The sequence below is a fragment of the Oncorhynchus masou genome, unplaced genomic scaffold (assembly GCF_036934945.1).
Source record: "Oncorhynchus masou masou isolate Uvic2021 unplaced genomic scaffold, UVic_Omas_1.1 unplaced_scaffold_5852, whole genome shotgun sequence".
Taxonomy (NCBI): domain Eukaryota; kingdom Metazoa; phylum Chordata; class Actinopteri; order Salmoniformes; family Salmonidae; genus Oncorhynchus; species Oncorhynchus masou.
The window spans coordinates 544-19,255 of record NW_027012274.1 but is presented as its reverse complement, the minus strand read 5'-3'; the positions used below and the strand labels follow the sequence as shown (position 1 = coordinate 19,255).

The window sequence follows — 18,712 nt, the reverse complement described above, 5'->3', positions numbered from 1 at the left end:
AGACTGTCTGAGTAGGGGGCGTGGGGGTTGAACTAGAAAAGGGTGGATAGGCTAAAATTGAATGATTAATTATATTAATTATGATTATATGTTATTTTTGACATATTATTACAATAATATATGTTGCTGTCTGCTAAAGTGAGTAATTCTACAATGAATACAATATTAGCCATTACTAATATTTACAACAACAGTAAGTGGTCTATATAATAAACTAAAGGTGATGTACACCGACGTGATCAAAAGTATACGGACACCTGCTAGTCCAACATCTCATTCTGAAATCATGGGCATTAATATGGAGTTGCTCCTCCCTTTGCTGCTATAACAGCCTCCACTCCTCTGGGAAGGCTTTCCACTAGATGTTGGAACATTGCTGCTATAACAGCCTCCACTCTTCTGGGAAGGTTTTCCAATAGATGTTGGAACATTGCTGCTATAACAGCCTCCACTCTTCTGGGAAGGTTTTCCACTAGATGTTGGAACATTGCTGCTATAACAGCCTCCACTCTTCTGGGAAGGCTTTCCACTAGATGTTGGAACATTGCTGCTATAACAGCCTCCACTCTTCTGGGAAGGCTTTCCACTAGATGTTGGAACATTGCTGCTATAACAGCCTCCACTCTTCTGAGAAGGTTTTCCACTAGATGTTGGAACATTGCTGCTATAACAGCCTCCACTCTTCTGGGAAGGCTTTCCACTAGATGTTGGAACATTGCTGCTATAATAGCCTCCACTCTTCTGGGAAGGCTTTCCACTAGATGTTGGAACATTGCTGCTATAACAGCCTCTACTCTTCTGGGAAGGCTTTCCACTAGACGTTGGAACATTGCTGTGGGCATTCAGCCACAAGAGCATTAGTGAGGTTGTGCACTGATGTTGGGCGATTAGGCTTAGCTCGCAGTCGGCGTTCCAATTCATCCCAAAGGTGTTCGACGGGGTTGAGGTCAGGGCTCTGTGTAGGCCAGTCAAGTTCTTCCACACCGATCTCGACAAACCATTTCTGTATGGACCTCGCTTTGTGCACGGAGGCATGCTGAAACAGGAAAGGGCTTTCCCCAAACTGTTGCCACAAAGTTGGAAGCACAGAATCGTCTAGAATGTCACTGTATGCTGTAGCGTTACGATTTCCCTTCCCTGGAACTAAGGGGACTAGCCCGAACCATGAAAAACAGCCCCAGACCATTATTCCCCCTCCACCAAACTTTACAGTTGGTATTATGCATTGGGGCAGGTGGCGTTCTCCTGGCATCCACCAAACCCAGATTCGTCCGTCTCGTTCTGTGGACTTGTGTGGCCTACCACTTTGCGGCTGAGCAGGTGTTTCTCCTAAACGTTTCCACTTCGCAATAACAGCACTTACAGTTGACCAGTGCAGCTCTAGAAGAGCAGAAATTTGACAAATTAACTTGTAAAGGTGTTATCCTGTGATGGTGCCACATTGAAAGCCACTGAGCTCTTCAGTAAGGCCATTCTACTGACAATGTTTGTCTATGGAGATTGCATGGCTGTGAGCTCTATTTTATACACCTATCAGCAATGGGTGTGCCTGAAATAGCTGAATCTGCTAATTTGAAGGAGTGTTCCCATACTTTTGTATATAGTGTGTGTGTGTGTGTGTGTGTGTGTGTGTGTGTGTGTGTGTGTGTGTGTGTGTGTATTTTTATACACAGTTAGTGTACAATACCAGGTAAGTACTCGGGACAGAACAGTAGTCCTGAAGCAGACGTGATTTGTTGACATTGTCCCCATTTGGGAAGGTTGTCCACGTCTTGCCCATGTTTTAGACCAATAGAAATAGGGTTGGATTTGCATGCGTCTACGGGGACAGTATAAATAAACCATTTGAAACCTTCAAGTTCAAGTGAATATTTTGCGTAGTTGGACAACTTTTACAAAAATAGACTTTTACAAGCAGTAAAATACATGACAAACAATTTATTTCAATTTGGAAAGTTCTTTAATTATATTGAATCAACTGTACTAAGGGAAAAGAAATCTCCTGGTTGATCATAATTGGGATTTGTATCAAGTCATCATGTGAGTCTCTCTTCAACACTGAAACTCCTGTTCTCAGTAAGCTGGACGATTCTTTTACTCTCTCAAATTAATTAATGCATTATTCTGAATACAAACGTTATGTAAAAAATCTAATACATTTAGGCAGTTTCCATGAAAGCAGTTTCCATGAAGGCAGTTTCCATTAACCTGTTTTGAGTTCTGACAGCCAGACAGTTCATTATTCGGAACTAACCTGTTGGTGTTTTATTAGGATAAGAGGAGTGTACCTGATCCCAGATCACCTGAACACATGGGCTAGAAGAGATTTCACGAAATCATGACACATTCATATCGTACATGAACCCTGTACATTATAACCATATTTTTATGAATGCGTATTAATATTTAAATATGTAGCATATTATGTTTTTAAACGAAACAAAATATTGCAAATTATGAGGTTTGGGATGATTTTATAATTTTGCAATCTGAGAGAGGAATGACTACGCTCTCTGGTTCAACCTCTACAGCCCCTAAGGGCCGTTTGTGCTTTTCAACTCATGAGAATATGCATTATGCCTCAGTGCTTTCGAACACCGGTGTCTATAACATCTGTGCCTATAATGTTCCTGTATCTGTCAGCATAATAGGTCATTAATTGCCACATACTAAATGTTTTTGAAACACTTGATACAAAGTGGGGATCATGTCTTCAATCTCTCCCTCTGTCCCTCCAGGCAACGGTACAAACTGGATACTGGACTACACTGATATAGAGACCAAGTTCTCAGTGCGTTCAGTCGAGGAGCCAGAGGAGGATCTGTGTTACCTGGTGCCAGGCGATAAGAATACAGTCACACGGTGTGGTTTTCAACATCAACTTACCCCCGTTCGCCCATCATACATGGCTGGTCGGTAAGTAGCGACCTGGATAACAGGAATATAGCCTGGTCTCAGATCACCTGGATAACAGGAATGTAGCCTGGTCTCAGATCACCTGGATAACAGGAATGTAGCCTGGTCTCAGATCACCTGGATAACAGGAATGTAGCCTGGTCTCAGGTCACCTGAATAACGGGAATCTAGCCTGGTCTCAGATCACCTGAATAAAAGGAATGTAGCCTGGTCTCAGATCACCTGGATAACGGGAATGTAGCCTGGTCTCAGGTCACCTGAATAACGGGAATCTAGCCTGGTCTCAGGTCACCTGAATAACAGGAATGTAGCCTGGTCTCAGATCACCTGGATAACAGGAATGTAGCCTGGTCTCAGATCACCTGAATAAAAGGAATCTAGCCTGGTCTCAGGTCACCAACACCAATGTAGGCTGGTCCCAGATCAGCTGGATAACAGGAGTGTAGACTGGTCCCAGATCAGCTGGATAACAGGAGTGTAGACTGGTCCCAGATCAGCTGGATAACAGAAGTGTAGACTGGTCCCAGATCAGCTGGATAACAGAAGTGTAGACTGGTCCCAGATCAGCTGGATAACAGGAGTGTAGACTGGTCCCCAGATCAAGCTGGATAACAGGAGTGTAGACTGGTCCCAGATCAGCTGGATAACAGGAGTGTAGACTGGTCCCAGATCAGCTGGATAACAGAAGTGTAGACTGGTCCCAGATCAGCTGGATAACAGAAGTGTAGACTGGTCCCAGATCAGCTGGATAACAGGAGTGTAGACTGGTCCCAGATCAGCTGGATAACAGGAGTGTAGACTGGTCCCAGATCAGCTGGATAACAGGAGTGTAGACTGGTCCCAGATCAGCTGGATAACAGGAGTGTATCCTGGTCTAAGATCTGTTTGTGAAGCCACAATAGTAAAGTCTCTCTTACTGCTACCACTGCTGTCTGCTACATGCTGTTACACGCTGTTACGTGCTGTTACATGCTGTTACATGCTGTTACATGCTGTTACATGCTGCTACATGCTGTTACATGCTGTTACATGCTGCTACATGCTGCTACATGCTGTTACATGCTGCTACATGCTGTTACATGCTGCTACATGCTGCTACATGCTGCTACATGCTGCTACATGCTGCTACATGCTGTTACATGCTGCTACATGAGGTTACATGCTGCTACATGCTGTTACATGCTGTTACATGCTGTTACATGCTGCTACATGCTGTTACATGCTGCTACATGCTGCTACATGCTGTTACATGCTGCTACATGCTGTTACATGCTGCTACATGCTGTTACATGCTGTTACATGCTGCTACATGCTGTTACATGCTGCTACATGCTGTTACATGCTGTTACATGCTGTTACATGCTGTTACATGCTGTTATATGCTGCTACATGCTGTTACATGCTGTTATATGCTGTTACATGATGCACATCAACATACCACCAACAGACAACACAGATGTCCTACAGCAACATGGGTTCTACCACAGTAATGACATCACCATCAGCCCAGGTCTACTAAACAGTAGCCCTAATGTAGTGCTGCCACATAGTGTACCCTACGTGCCCTACATAGGGTCTGTTAGTAATACCTACATAGGGTCTGGTTAGTACTGCCCTACATAGGGTCTGGTTAGTACTGCCCTACATAGGGTCTGGTTAGTACTGCCCTACATAGGGTCTGGTTAGTACTGCCCTACATAGGGACTGGTTAGTACTGCCTACATAGGGTCTGGTTAGTACTGCCCTACATAAGGTCTGGTTAGTAGTACCCTACATAGGGTCTGGTTAGTACTGCCCTACATAGGGTCTGGTTGGTACTGCTCTACATAGGGTCTGGTTAGTACTGCCCTACATAGGGTCTGGTTAGTAGTACCCTACATAGGGTCTGGTTAGTACTGCCCTACATAGGGTCTGATTAGTAGTACCCCTACATAGGGTCTGGTTAGTACTACCCTACATAGGGTCTGGTTAGTACTGCTCTACATAGGGTCTGGTTAGTACTGCTCTACATAGGGTCTGGTTAGTACTGCCCTACATAGGGTCTGGTTAGTAGTACCCTACATAGGGTCTGGTTAGTACTGCCCTACATAGGGTCTGGTTAGTACTGCCCTACATAGGGTCTGGTTAGTACTGCCCTACATAGGGTCTGGTTAGAAGTCTAGTACATAGGGAATAGTGTGGCTTTGAGGGTTTCACTAACGACTCTGTAAGTCATCCCTAATACACTTGTATCTTCCTGCCTTGTGTTCCAGGTGGCAGGTCTGTTTGCGAGCTGGATCCACGAGCTGGTAGCGGCCCTGTTTGAGCGTGTGCCCAATGCCAACGTTATAGTGGTGGACTGGCTGGACTGGCCCAGCACCACTACCAACTCTGCTGCCAACACCAAGCTGGTTGGAGAGGATGTGGCCAGGCTCATCAACTGGCTGGAGGTGAGGGTTTGATCATGATGCCGTTTTGGTACGCTACTGTAAGGATAATGTATTGAATTTATACAAGGGCGAAAGTAGACGTAATTTCTTCCCATAACAGTACCTCTTAATCTTAGAAATCCGTATAGAATCCCTATTAATTCAATAGGATCAGCGAGAGAGAGAGAATTAGCAATGGCGATCGACGCAGTTTGATGTGATAGTAGACTGTTCTATCACACTGATAATTCCAGAACCATAATCCATGTGTCCATCCATGTCTCTTACTTGAAATGTGCAGTTATTTATGTGGATCTGAAATACACCAATCATCTGTAAAAAGTAAATGATACCTCCCCTCAGGTGGATCTGAAGTATGACCTGAAGAACCTCCACCTGCTGGGCTACAGCCTGGGAGCACACGTGGCTGGCGTAGCTGGAAACCTGACCAACAACAAGGTCAACAGGATCACTGGTGGGTAGGACTAGATGCTCTCATCCCTCGTATGATGCCTGTGGGAGGAGGTTTCTGTAGAACCAATAGAGACATATAACCATCTCTCAATCCACCTCAACTCTGCAACTCAGGGACCCCCTGGTGGGTAGAACCAGACCACAGCCAGATAACAGAGTAATATCACTGGTGGATAGGACCAGACCACAGCCAGATAACAGAGTAATATCACTGGTGGATAGGACCAAACCACAGCCAGATAACAGAGTAATATCACTGGTGGATAGGACCAGACCACAGCCAGATAACAGAGTAATATCACTGGTGGATAGGACCAGACCACAGCCAGATAACAGAGTAATATCACTGGTGGATAGGACCAAAAAATATATATAACAGAGAAGTATATGGCTCTGGGTAGGACCCAGCCCTCTCACGGTGTCTGTCCATCTGTCAATCAACCAAATCACTACTGTGTCATTAGGCTCTGTTCTAAACCTAAGATATACAAGTTTGCCCTGAATTATTTTTTGGTATTTACGTTCCTTCCCTATAGCAGTTATAATGGTTTGTTGCCTATCAATTTGCAGTCACCCCACTTTGGTCAGCCAATCACTGCTTAAGTAAACACACAAAATGACTATTTCTAACACTCAAAATGACTATTTCTAACACTCAAAATGACTATTTCTAACACTCAAAATGACTATTTCTAACACTCAAAATTACTATTTCTAACACTCAAAATTACTATTTCTAACATTCAAAATGACTATTTATAACCCCTTGAAATGACTATTTATAACCCCTTGAAATGACTATTTATAACCCCTTGAAATGACTATTTATAACCCCTTGAAATGACTATTTATAACCCCTTGAAATGACTATTTATAACCCCTTGAAATGACTATTTATAACCCCCAAAAGACTGCTATATAACTTTCAGAAGGCTTGTACCTTGAACCATGTGTTCTAATACATCATGGCAGGCTGACACCATAACAGAAGGCTGACACCATAACAGCAGGCTGACACCATAACAGCAGGCTGACACCATAACAGCAGGCTGGCACCATAACAGCAGGCTGTCACCATAACAGCAGGCTGGCACCACAACAACAGGCTGACACCACAACAGCAGGCTGGCACCATAACAGCAGGCTGACACCACAACAGCAGGCTGGCACCATAACAGCAGGCTGACACCATAACAGCAGGCTGGCACCATAACAGCAGGCTGACACCATAACAGCAGGCTGGCACCATAACAGCAGGCTGGCACCATAACAGCAGGCTGGCACCACAACAACAGGCTGACACCATAACAGCAGGCTGGCACCATAACAGCAGGCTGACACCATAACAGCAGGCTGGCACCATAACAGCAGGCTGGCACCATAACAGCAGGCTGACACCATAACAGCAGGCTGACACCATAACAGCAGGCTGGCACCATAACAGCAGGCTGACACCATAACAGCAGGCTGACACCATAACAGCAGGCTGGCACCACAACAGCAGGCTGGCACCATAACAGCAGGCTGGCACCATAACAGAAGGCTGACACCATAACAGCAGGCTGGCACCATAACAGCAGGCTGGCACCATAACAGCAGGCTGACACCATAACAGCAGGCTGACACCATAACAGCAGGCTGGCACCACAACAGCAGGCTGGCACCATAACAGCAGGCTGGCACCATAATAGAAGGCTGACACCATAACAGCAGGCTGACACCATAACAGCAGGCTGACACCATAACAGCATGCTGACACCATAACAGCAGGCTGACAGTGTTCTGAATATATGCGGTAGCAACTAACTATTAACAACAGAGCAGAATATAGTAGTTCTACCACTGGAAGTTACTGTAACATACCAGTCTTCTAATGTCCCTCCCCTGTCCTGCTCTCTCTGTCAGGCATGGATCCGGCTGGGCCTCGCTTCGAATACGCTGAGCACCTAAACCGCCTGTCTCCTGACGATGCAACATTTGTGGACGTCCTCCACACCAACACCAGGGGGTCTCCAGATCTCAGTATCGGTATCCAGAGACCCGTGGGCCACGTGGACATCTACCCCAACGGAGGAACCGAGCAGCCAGGCTGCTCCTTCCGGCACACCGTAGACATGATGAGAAGCTTTGGCCTTCACAGTGAGTAGACCCAGGCTTCACTCCAACTCCAACTCCCACAATCCCACACTGTAGTTTAATAGATCTCGGCATCCACAGTGAGAAGACACAGGCTTCACTCCAACTCCCACAAACCCTCACACTGTAGTTCAAGAGTACCACAGTATGAGTCATAATACCCATGAAATATCAAATCAAATACAAAAAATTTTTGGGGCCTCATACACATATTTATCAGCCCTTATTTGAAGTATTTCTAAAATTCCCTATGGGAAAAATAAACGGAGGAAAAACAACATTTCCCTGTTTGACCGCTAGGTGTTATGGGTATTATGACACCTCCACTGTGGGGCTCTATAGAACTAGGCATCTACAGTAAGTAGACCAAGGCTCAACTCCAACTCCCACAAACCCTCACACTGTAGTCTAATAGAACTATATCTACAGTCATATAATTTCATATATAATTATTGGATTTCTCTAGCTGGTATCAAAGTAGACTTACCAGACTTAGCCTCCTCCTCGAACAACCCTGGATTCACACTGTAGTGATTTTTGTTTGTCATTACACAAGTGAAGGACAAAAAACACACAAGAGAACATCATTGTTTCCAAATCTGTTTTTCATTGACCTTCAGACATGCCTGTTGCACATTGCCATTTCCGATTCTATCCAACTCATCATCAAGACTTTACGTGTTGATAAAACATACTAATGCTGGAACAGAACAGAATGTTCAAAACAGCGCTGATGTTCTTTAGTTTGGAGTTCAACACAACAGTACAGTGTGGCGATTAGTAGTAAGAGGACACTCGCTCTGCATTGGTGTTCTGAAGGTGAACATAATGTCCGACACACATCGCTCATAACTAATCCTCTCCTGTGTCATACCCTGCATTTATTTATTTATTTTATTGAACCAGACATGGATCAGATCGTGAAGTGCGCCCCATGAGCGCTCTGTGCACCTGTTCATCGACTCGCTGGTGAACAAGCAGCAGCAAAGCATGGCCTACCGCTGCAACTCCAAAGACGCTTTCACAGGGGCCTGTGTCTCAGTTGCCGTAAGAACCGCTGCAACAACATGGGCTTCGGGTCAACAAGATACGCACCACCAGGAGCGCCAAGATGTACCTGAAGACCGGCGCCAGTATGCCCTTCAAAGGTGGGTTGGTGTTATCTGTTAAACATCTGATTGATAGCTGGCTCGTGTGTTCCTAAACAATGCAGATCAAACTGAGAAAGCTCGTCAAAGTTCCATATTGTAGTATCTAGGTTCTCCTCCTCCTTCATCTTCTTCTTCTTCTTCTTCTTCTTCTTCTTCTTCTTCTTCTTCTTCTCCTTCTTCTTCTTCTTCTCCTTCTTCTTCTTCTTCTCCTTCTTCTCCTTCTTCTTCTCCTTCTTCTTCTTCTTCTTCTTCTTCTCCTTCTTCTCCTTCTTCTTCTCCTTCTTCTTCTTCTCCTTCTTCTTCTTCTCCTTCTTCTTCTTCTTATTCTTCTCCTTCTTCTTCTCCTTCTTCTTCTTCTCCTTCTTCTCCTTCTTCTTCTCCTTCTTCTTCTTCTCCTTCTTCTTCTTCTCCTCCTTCTTCTCCTTCTTCTTCTTCTTCTCCTTCTTCTTCTTCTCCTTCTTCTTCTCCTTCTTCTTCTTCTTCTTCTCCTTCTTCTCCTTCTTCTCCTTCTTCTTCTCCTTCTTCTCCTTCTTCTCCTTCTTCTTCTCCTTCTTCTTCTTCTTCTCCTTCTTCTTCTCCTTCTTCTTCTCCTTCTTCTTCTCCTCCTCCTTCTTCTTCTTCTTCTCCTTCTTCTTCTCCTTCTTCTCCTTCTTCTTCTCCTTCTTCTTCTTCTCCTTCTTCTTCTTCTTCTCCTTCTTCTTCTTCTCCTTCTTCTTCTCCTTCTCCTTCTTCTTCTTCTTCTTCTCCTTCTTCTTCTTCTCCTTCTTCTTCTTCTTCTTCTTCTTCTTCTTCTTCTTCTTCTCCTCCTTCCTCTCCTTCTTATTCTTCTTGTTTATGCTGCGTAAACAATCTGTCCTGTTCTCCACCCTCAGTCTTCCACTACCAGATGAAGTTCCATGTCTTCAAGCAGCAGAACCTGAGTCTGAACGAGCAGCCCTTCATAGTGTCTCTTTATGGAACCCACGGAGAGAAGGAGGACGTCCAACTCCTTCTGTAAGCAGCTCTGCTACACATTCAACTTCTTGCAATTTAGTACTTGGTTCTGTATTTTTTTTGTTAATTTTCTGTTTAATTTACAGTCGATTTACATTAGTTATTTCATTGTTACTTTACATTGTCTATTGAAATGGTACAGTGAAGTTGTGTGTAATTCCCATGCACTGCTGATTTACGATAGAGCAAAACAAATAATAATTTCTGGCCCAGCACCCCATTTTAAAAAGTTCTGGTTGTTTTATTTCATGTGCGTTACCTAACTATGCTAACCCCCCCCAACACAGGTCCAACGTGACCACCAACACCACCGTGTCCTTTCTACTGACCACTGACGTAGACCTAGGAGAGCTGCTGAGAGTCACTCTGCAGTGGGACAGTGACTCCTACTTCTCTTTCTTCAACTCAAAGCGAGTTCATGGTCCGGTGCAGGATTAGAGTCAAAACGGGAGAGACCCAGTCCAAGTCAGCATCTACTTTTATCTATCTACTGCAGTCTACCATATGTATCTCTTGCATATGAATTTACCTTAGGGAACTACTTGATTGACTTAACTCTAATAGAGTACAGTAGAGTACAGTAGAGTAGAGTACAGTAGAGTACAGTACAACACAGTACAGTAGAGTGGGCTGAAAAGTTTACTTGACTCGACTCTGTTCTACTCTGCTCTACTGTACTGTACTGTATTCTACTCTGCTATACTATACTCTACTCTACTCGACTCTACTGTACTGTACTGTACTGTACTCTACTCTACTCTATTCTACCCTACTCTACTCTAATCTACCCTACCCTACTCTACTCTATTCTACCCTACTCTATTCTATCCTACTCTACTCTCCCCTACTCTACTCTATTCTATTCTAACCTAACCTACTCTATTCTACCCTACTCTATTTCATCCTACTCTACTCTATTCAACCCTACTCTACTCTACTGTACCCTACTCTATTCTATCCTACTCTACTATATTCTACCCTACTCTATTTTATCCTACTCTACTCTATTCAACCCTACTCTACTCTACTGTACCCTACTCTATTCTATCCTACTCTACTCTACCCTACTCTACTCTACTCTACCCCACTCTACCCTACCCTACTCTACTCTATTCTACTCTACCCTACTCTACCCTACCCTACTCTACTCTACCCTACTCTATTCGACTCTACTCTACTCTATTCTATTCTACCCTACTCTATTCTACCCTACTCTACTCTATCCTACTCTACTCTCCCCTACTCTCCCCTACCCTACTCTATTCTATTCTAACCTAACCTACTGTATTCTACTCTACTCCATTCTATCCTACTCTACTCTATTCTACCCTACTCTACTGTACCCTACTCTATTCTACCCTACTCTACCCTCCCCTACTCTCCCCCTACCCTACTCTATTCTATTATAACCTAACATACGCTATTCTACCCTACTCTACTCTATTCTAATCTACCATACTCTACTCTACCCTACCCTACCCTACTCTACCCTAATCCACCCTACTCTACCCCACTCTACTCTACTCTATTCTACCCTACCCTACCCTACTCTACTCTACCCTACTCTACTGTACTCTGCTATACTGAACTCTACTCTAGTCAACAATCCACGCTGATTCTCCAGAGTTGAGCTGAATGGAGTGATTTTAAGTGTATGTGTGTGTGATGGTGATTGTGACTTTCTTCTCCTGCAGGGTGATTTTCAGAGCGGAAAGTGATGGGAAGTTTGCTCACCTGGTCCAAGGAGGTGACCCTGTGACCTTCACCAAGTCTAAAGAGGATCAGAACAGCAGGAAGCATGAGAGGTGAAAGACTCGGTGACACTGACTCGGTTGATTTAATTTATTACACAAGAAAAAAATATATACAGCCACAAACCAGTGCAACGACAATTCACTCATAAAAAAAATAATCAAATATAACATAAAATATTATAGGATAACATAAAGAAGTATCTTATTTCCATTGGTTGGTTTCAGTATAGTTAGAGAGTTCTTCCTGGCCATGTGACTAACGGGACCAGGAAAAGGGATATGACATGCCCAGTCACAGCCCAACCAATGACATTCTTCCTTTGCCACCCCTATGTGTTTGTGTCTGTTTTGCAGAATCCACAGACCAGGAAAAGGGATATGACACGCCCAGTCACAGCCCAACCAATGACATTTCTTCCTTTGCCACCCCTATGTGTTTGTGTCTGTTTTGCAGAATCCACAGACCAGGAAAAGGGATATGACACGCCCAGTCACAGCCCAACCAATGACATTCTTCCTTTGCCACCCCTATGTGTTTGTGTCTGTTTTGCAGAATCCACAGACCAGGAAAAGGGATATGACACGCCCAGTCACAGCCCAACCAATGACATTCTTCCTTTGCCACCCCTATGTGTTTGTGTCTGTTTTACAGAATCCACAGACCAGGAAAAGAGATATGACACGCCCAGTCACAGCCCAACCAATGACATTCTTCCTTTGCCACCCCTATGTGTTTGTGTCTGTTTTGCAGAATCCACAGACCAGGAAAAGAGATATGACACGCCCAGTCACAGCCCAACCAATGACATTCTTCCTTTGCCACCCCTATGTGTTTGTGTCTGTTTTGCAGAATCCACAGACCAGGAAAAGGGATATGACATGCCCAGTCACAGCCCAACCAATGACATTCTTCCTTTGCCACCCCTTTGTGTTTGTGTCTGTTTTGCAGAATCCACAGACCAGGAAAAGGGATATGACACGCCCAGTCACAGCCCAACCAATGACATTCTTCCTTTGCCACCCCTATGTGTCTGTTTTACAGAATCCACAGACCAGGAAAAGGGATATGACACGCCCAGTCACAGCCCAACCAATGACATTCTTCCTTTGCCACCCCTATGTGTCTGTTTTGCAGAATCCACAGACCAGGAAAAGGGATATGACACGCCCAGTCACAGCCCAACCAATGACATTCTTCCTTTGCCACCCCTATGTGTTTGTGTCTGTTTTGCAGAATCCACAGACCAGGAAAAGGGATATGACACGCCCAGTCACAGCCCAACCAATGACATTCTTCCTTTGCCACCCCTATGTGTTTGTGTCTGTTTTGCAGAATCCACAGACTGAAGATGCAGGGCAGCTTCTTCAAACAAGGCTTGAACGACGCTGCCACATCGTCATCGTCACCCCCATCACCAGAGCATTGAGGTCAAATACTGTAGATATGATTGTAGTAAGTGGTTAGTAGAAGAGTGTACCCTCTGGTTATGTGTATGTATCAAATGACACCCTATTCCCCATACGGTGACCCTCTATGTACCCCGGGGTCATGATCTGCATCAAGGATTCGAGTTACGTTCTCAAATTTCAAGTCAGGATTTCAGCCAAAGATCTGTGGAAGTGTTTGTGATTGTGAGAGCCAACACAGCATAGTCCGGGTCCAACTTAACAGTGTAAAAACAGTATATGTTTCTATAATAATATACATGTTTTAACATTCCAATCGAGAAGTCAAACTCGGTTTGGTAAGTTTTTTCTCCTTCATAACAGTCAGCTCTGAAAACGTGATGATGAATTAATTTCATGACAGTGTGATTTCTTTGTTCCTTTCATCGCGTATTTAGATATGTGACGTTTCTTTAATTCAAATATATCTTACTGAATTGTTATTTATCACACATATATCCTTATATATATATAAATATCTACCCTACCCTACTCTATATATATCTACCCTACTCTATATATATCTACCCTACTCTATTCTACTCTATTCTACCCTACTCTATATATATATATATATATATATATATATATATATATATATATACCCTACTCTATTCTACTCCATTCTACTCTATTCTACCCTACTCTATATATATATATATATATAAAATATTTTTTTATTATTGTAATTAACTTTGTCAACCCTTTAGCTGATATAGTTTTTGAATTAAAGGATTCAAAGTTTAGGATGTGAGCAATATGTTTACATTAGTATAGTAAACACGTTTTGTTGTTGTTGTTGTTGTTGTGTGCCAATTGTGTTACAACGCTGTGAAATCCAAGTCACCTGACGGTAATACCGATCAGCACAGGACACTATGCAGGCTGTCAATTACCCAGGTCACCGTATTGAAGGAAATCTAGTATGTACCCCAAATGGCACCCTATTCCCTATATAGTGCACTATGGGCCCTGGTCAAAAGTAGTGTACTATATAATGAATAGGGTGCCCTTTACAACGCAGACCTATTGTATACATTCAGCAGTTCACCCAGCGACACATGGCTGCGTTAATACATTATAGACCTTTTGGAGGTTAAATATTTTCCCTCTTTATAAATGATTGATGAAATAACAATATTGGCTGTTTCCTAGCTGATTTGGATGGGTAGTGCAGTATGTAAACAATATTGGCTGTTTCCTAGCTGATTTGGATGAGTAGTGCAGTATGTAAACAATATTGGTTGTATATAATTTATCATTTAGATTGTATATAATGGTTTGTTTCCTGGGGTAAGTCTGCTTTTTTAAAGCCTATATTTAAACGTTTTCATCCCAATAAACACTGTAGCTTGGATTTGATTGAGTTTCTGGTTGAGTTCTTGAGTCAGTTACTGTACATTACATTTGTAAACATTTTGGGAGTGGGGCGATTGCATCTCTTCATCTCAAATGCTCATCGGCATCACATTCACATTCCACATGCTTTCCACCTCAAGAATACTTTACCCAGTGGAATAGCTGACTCTGTATAATACTGAATAATTGGATTTGGTTTAATCAGAACTACAATACTGAATAATGGTTTAATCAGAACTACAATACTGAATAATGGTCATGGTTTAATCAGAACTACAATACTGAATAATGGTCATGGTTTCATCAGAACTACAATACTGAATAATGGTCATGGTTTCATCAGAACTACAATACTGAATAATGGTTTAATCAGAACTACAATACTGAATAATGGTTTAATCAGAACTACAATACTGAATAATGGTTTAATCAGAACTACAATACTGAATAATGGTCATGGTTTAATCAGAACTACAATACTGAATAATGGTCATGGTTTCATCAGAACTACAATACTGAATAATGGTCATGGTTTCATCAGAACTACAATACTGAATAATGGTAATGGTTTAATCAGAACTACAATACTGAATAATGGTTTAATTAGAACTACAATACTGAATAATGGTTTAATTAGAACTACAATACTGAATAATGGTTTAATTAGAACTACAATACTGAATAATGGTTTAATTAGAACTACAATACTGAATAATGGTAATGGTTTCATCAGAACTACAATACTGAATAATGGTCATGGTTTCATCAGAACTACAATACTGAATAATGGTAATGGTTTAATTAGAACTACAATACTGAATAATGGTTTAATTAGAACTACAATACTGAATAATGGTCATGGTTTCATCAGAACTACAATACTGAATAATGGTAATGGTTTAATTAGAACTACAATACTGAATAATGGTTTAATCAGAACTACAATACTGAATAATGGTAATGGTTTCATTAGAACTACAATACTGAATAATGGTAATGGTTTAATTAGAACTACAATACTGAATAATGGTTTAATTAGAACTACAATACTGAATAATGGTTTAATTAGAACTACAATACTGAATAATGGTAATGGTTTCATCAGAACTACAATACTGAATAATGGTAATGGTTTAATTAGAACTACAATACTGAATAATGGTCATGGTTTCATCAGAACTACAATACTGAATAATGGTAATGGTTTAATTAGAACTACAATACTGAATAATGGTTTAATCAGAACTACAATACTGAATAATGGTCATGGTTTCATCAGAACTACAATACTGAATAATGGTAATGGTTTCATCAGAACTACAATACTGAATAATGGTTTAATTAGAACTACAATACTGAATAATGGTAATGGTTTCATTAGAACTACAATACTGAATAATGGTAATGGTTTAATTAGAACTACAATACTGAATAATGGTTTAATTAGAACTACAATACTGAATAATGGTAATGGTTTCATTAGAACTACAATACTGAATAATGGTAATGGTTTAATTAGAACTACAATACTGAATAATGGTTTAATTAGAACTACAATACTGAATAATGGTAATGGTTTCATTAGAACTACAATACTGAATAATGGTAATGGTTTAATTAGAACTACAATACTGAATAATGGTTTAATCAGAACTACAATACTGAATAATGGTAATGGTTTAATCAGAACTACAATACTGAATAATGGTAATGGTTTAATTAGAACTACAATACTGAATAATGGTTTAATTAGAACTACAATACTGAATAATGGTAATGGTTTCATTAGAACTACAATACTGAATAATGGTAATGGTTTAATTAGAACTACAATACTGAATAATGGTTTAATCAGAACTACAATACTGAATAATGGTAATGGTTTAATCAGAACTACAATACTGAATAATGGTAATGGTTTAATCAGAACTACAATACCCAATATTTTAAGTTAGAGTTCAAGTTCAGGTGGATTTCCATTTCTAATGGTAATGGTTTAACAGGGAAACTTGACTGGAGAAACTCTCCTGTCGCTCAGCTGGGAGTGTATACATTATTCACCAACAACACAGTCTGCTGGTGCCGATGTTATAAAGAGCACTTTGGCCCCGAATACACTCATGTTGTACAGCTCATTTGACACAACGGTTGTGATACAACCGATATTGTTGGGATAAAACAGAGTTTGTCTTACATAATCTACAGTGTGTATACAACCTGAGCGTGTATGGGATCATCGTAGCTCCTAGGGGTCCCAGATGTCTGGGGAGAGTAGGAGGTTTATGGTATTGACACAGACATTACAGCCCTGCCTGTCCGTCTATCTACCGAGCTGCCTGCCTGTATCTCGGCATCGCTATATTCTGCAATAGAGTCAACACCACTTTGGCCTTTTCTGCACAAACAAATGACGTGGCCATTGTGCAGTGCATCTACTAAAAATGCTTGTGTAATTATTTTTGTACTGAAACACTGTCTGTTGTATGACAACATTGTACCAAATGTGTTGAGTCTGTATGGGACGGCCTCTGTTGTCTAGCCAGAGTTAACCCTCTAACTCCCTAACCCCCTAACCCCTAACTCTCTAAACCCCTAAACCCTTAACCCCCTAACTCCCTAACCCCCTAACTCCCTAACCCCCTAACTTCCTAGCCCCCTAAGTCCTTAACCCCCTAACCCCTAACTCCCTAACCCCCGAAACCCTTAACACCCTAACCCCTAACTCTCTAACCCCCTAAACCCTTAACCCCTAACTCCCTAACCCCCTAACTTCCTAGCCCCTAAGTCCTTAACCCCCTAACTCCCTAACCCCCTAACCCCTAACTCCCTAACCCCGAAACCCTTAACACCCTAACCCCTAACTCTCTAACACCCTAAACCCTTAACCCCCTAACTCCCTAACCCCCCTAACTTCCTAGCCCCCTAAGTCCTTAACCCCTAACTCCCTAACCCCCTAACCCCCTAACCCTCTAACTCCCTAACTTCCTGTTTTGGAAATGACCATGACCAAATATTCACTAACACTTGACCTTCCCAAGGCCAAACTGCCTCCCCAGTAAAGTAGTGCACTATATAGGGCTACTCCCATAGGGCTTTGGTCAAAAGTAGTGCACTATATAGGGAATTGGGGGCCATTGTGGATTTGTTCTTAACCGACTTGCCTTGTTAAATAAAACATTTAAATATGGACTTCGGCTCCTTTCTTGGAAATCACCATGTCAGTGTATGTCACGTTCTGACATTAGTTCTTTTGCTATGTCTTTGTTTTAGTATCGTCAGGGCCTGAGTTGGGTGGGTTGTCTATGTTCCTTTTTTCTATGAGTTGGTATTTCTGGGTTTGGCCTGGTATGGTTCTCAATCAGAGGCAGCTGTCATTCGTTGTCCCTGATTGAGAACCATACTTAGGTAGACAGGTTTCACTTTTGAGTTGTGGGTGATTGTTTCCTGTGTCTGTATCACATGGGACTGGTTTGATTTTCGTTTGGTCATTCACGTTGTTATTTTGTATTTTTTTTGTAGTGTTCAGTTTTATATATTAAAATGGACACTTACCAAGCTGCGCATTGGTCCTCCGATCCATCCTACTCCTCCTCTTCGTCAGAAGAAATGGAAATCACCATGTCAGTGTCTACTAACTCTTGGCGGTCACAAGGCCGAACTAAGCCGCCTCCGCCGAAAGAGGTAACATCAACACACACCTTCTAAATATAAATAATCAATGTCACTTCCTCCTTAGAATTTCACGGCTGAATTTACACAAACACTCGTCAACACACACACGCATAAATGCAAACACATCAACACACACACACACGCATAAATACAAACACATCAACACACATCAACACACACGCATAAATACAAACACATCAACACACACGCATAAATACAAACACATCAACACACACGCATAAATACAAACACATCAACACACACGCATAAATACAAACACATCAACACACACGCATAAATACAAACACATCAACACACACGCATAAATACAAACACATCAACACACACGCATAAATACAAACACATCAACACACACGCATAAATACAAACACATCAACACACA

The 18,712-nt window shown here is 42.0% G+C and overlaps 1 pseudogene; it reads left to right on the top strand.

The window, feature by feature from the left end:
- Positions 1–1,988: 1,988 nt before the first annotated feature.
- LOC135536266 (lipoprotein lipase-like) lies at positions 1,989–13,805 on the top strand (annotated as a pseudogene).
- The last annotated feature ends 4,907 nt before the right edge of the window (positions 13,806–18,712 follow it).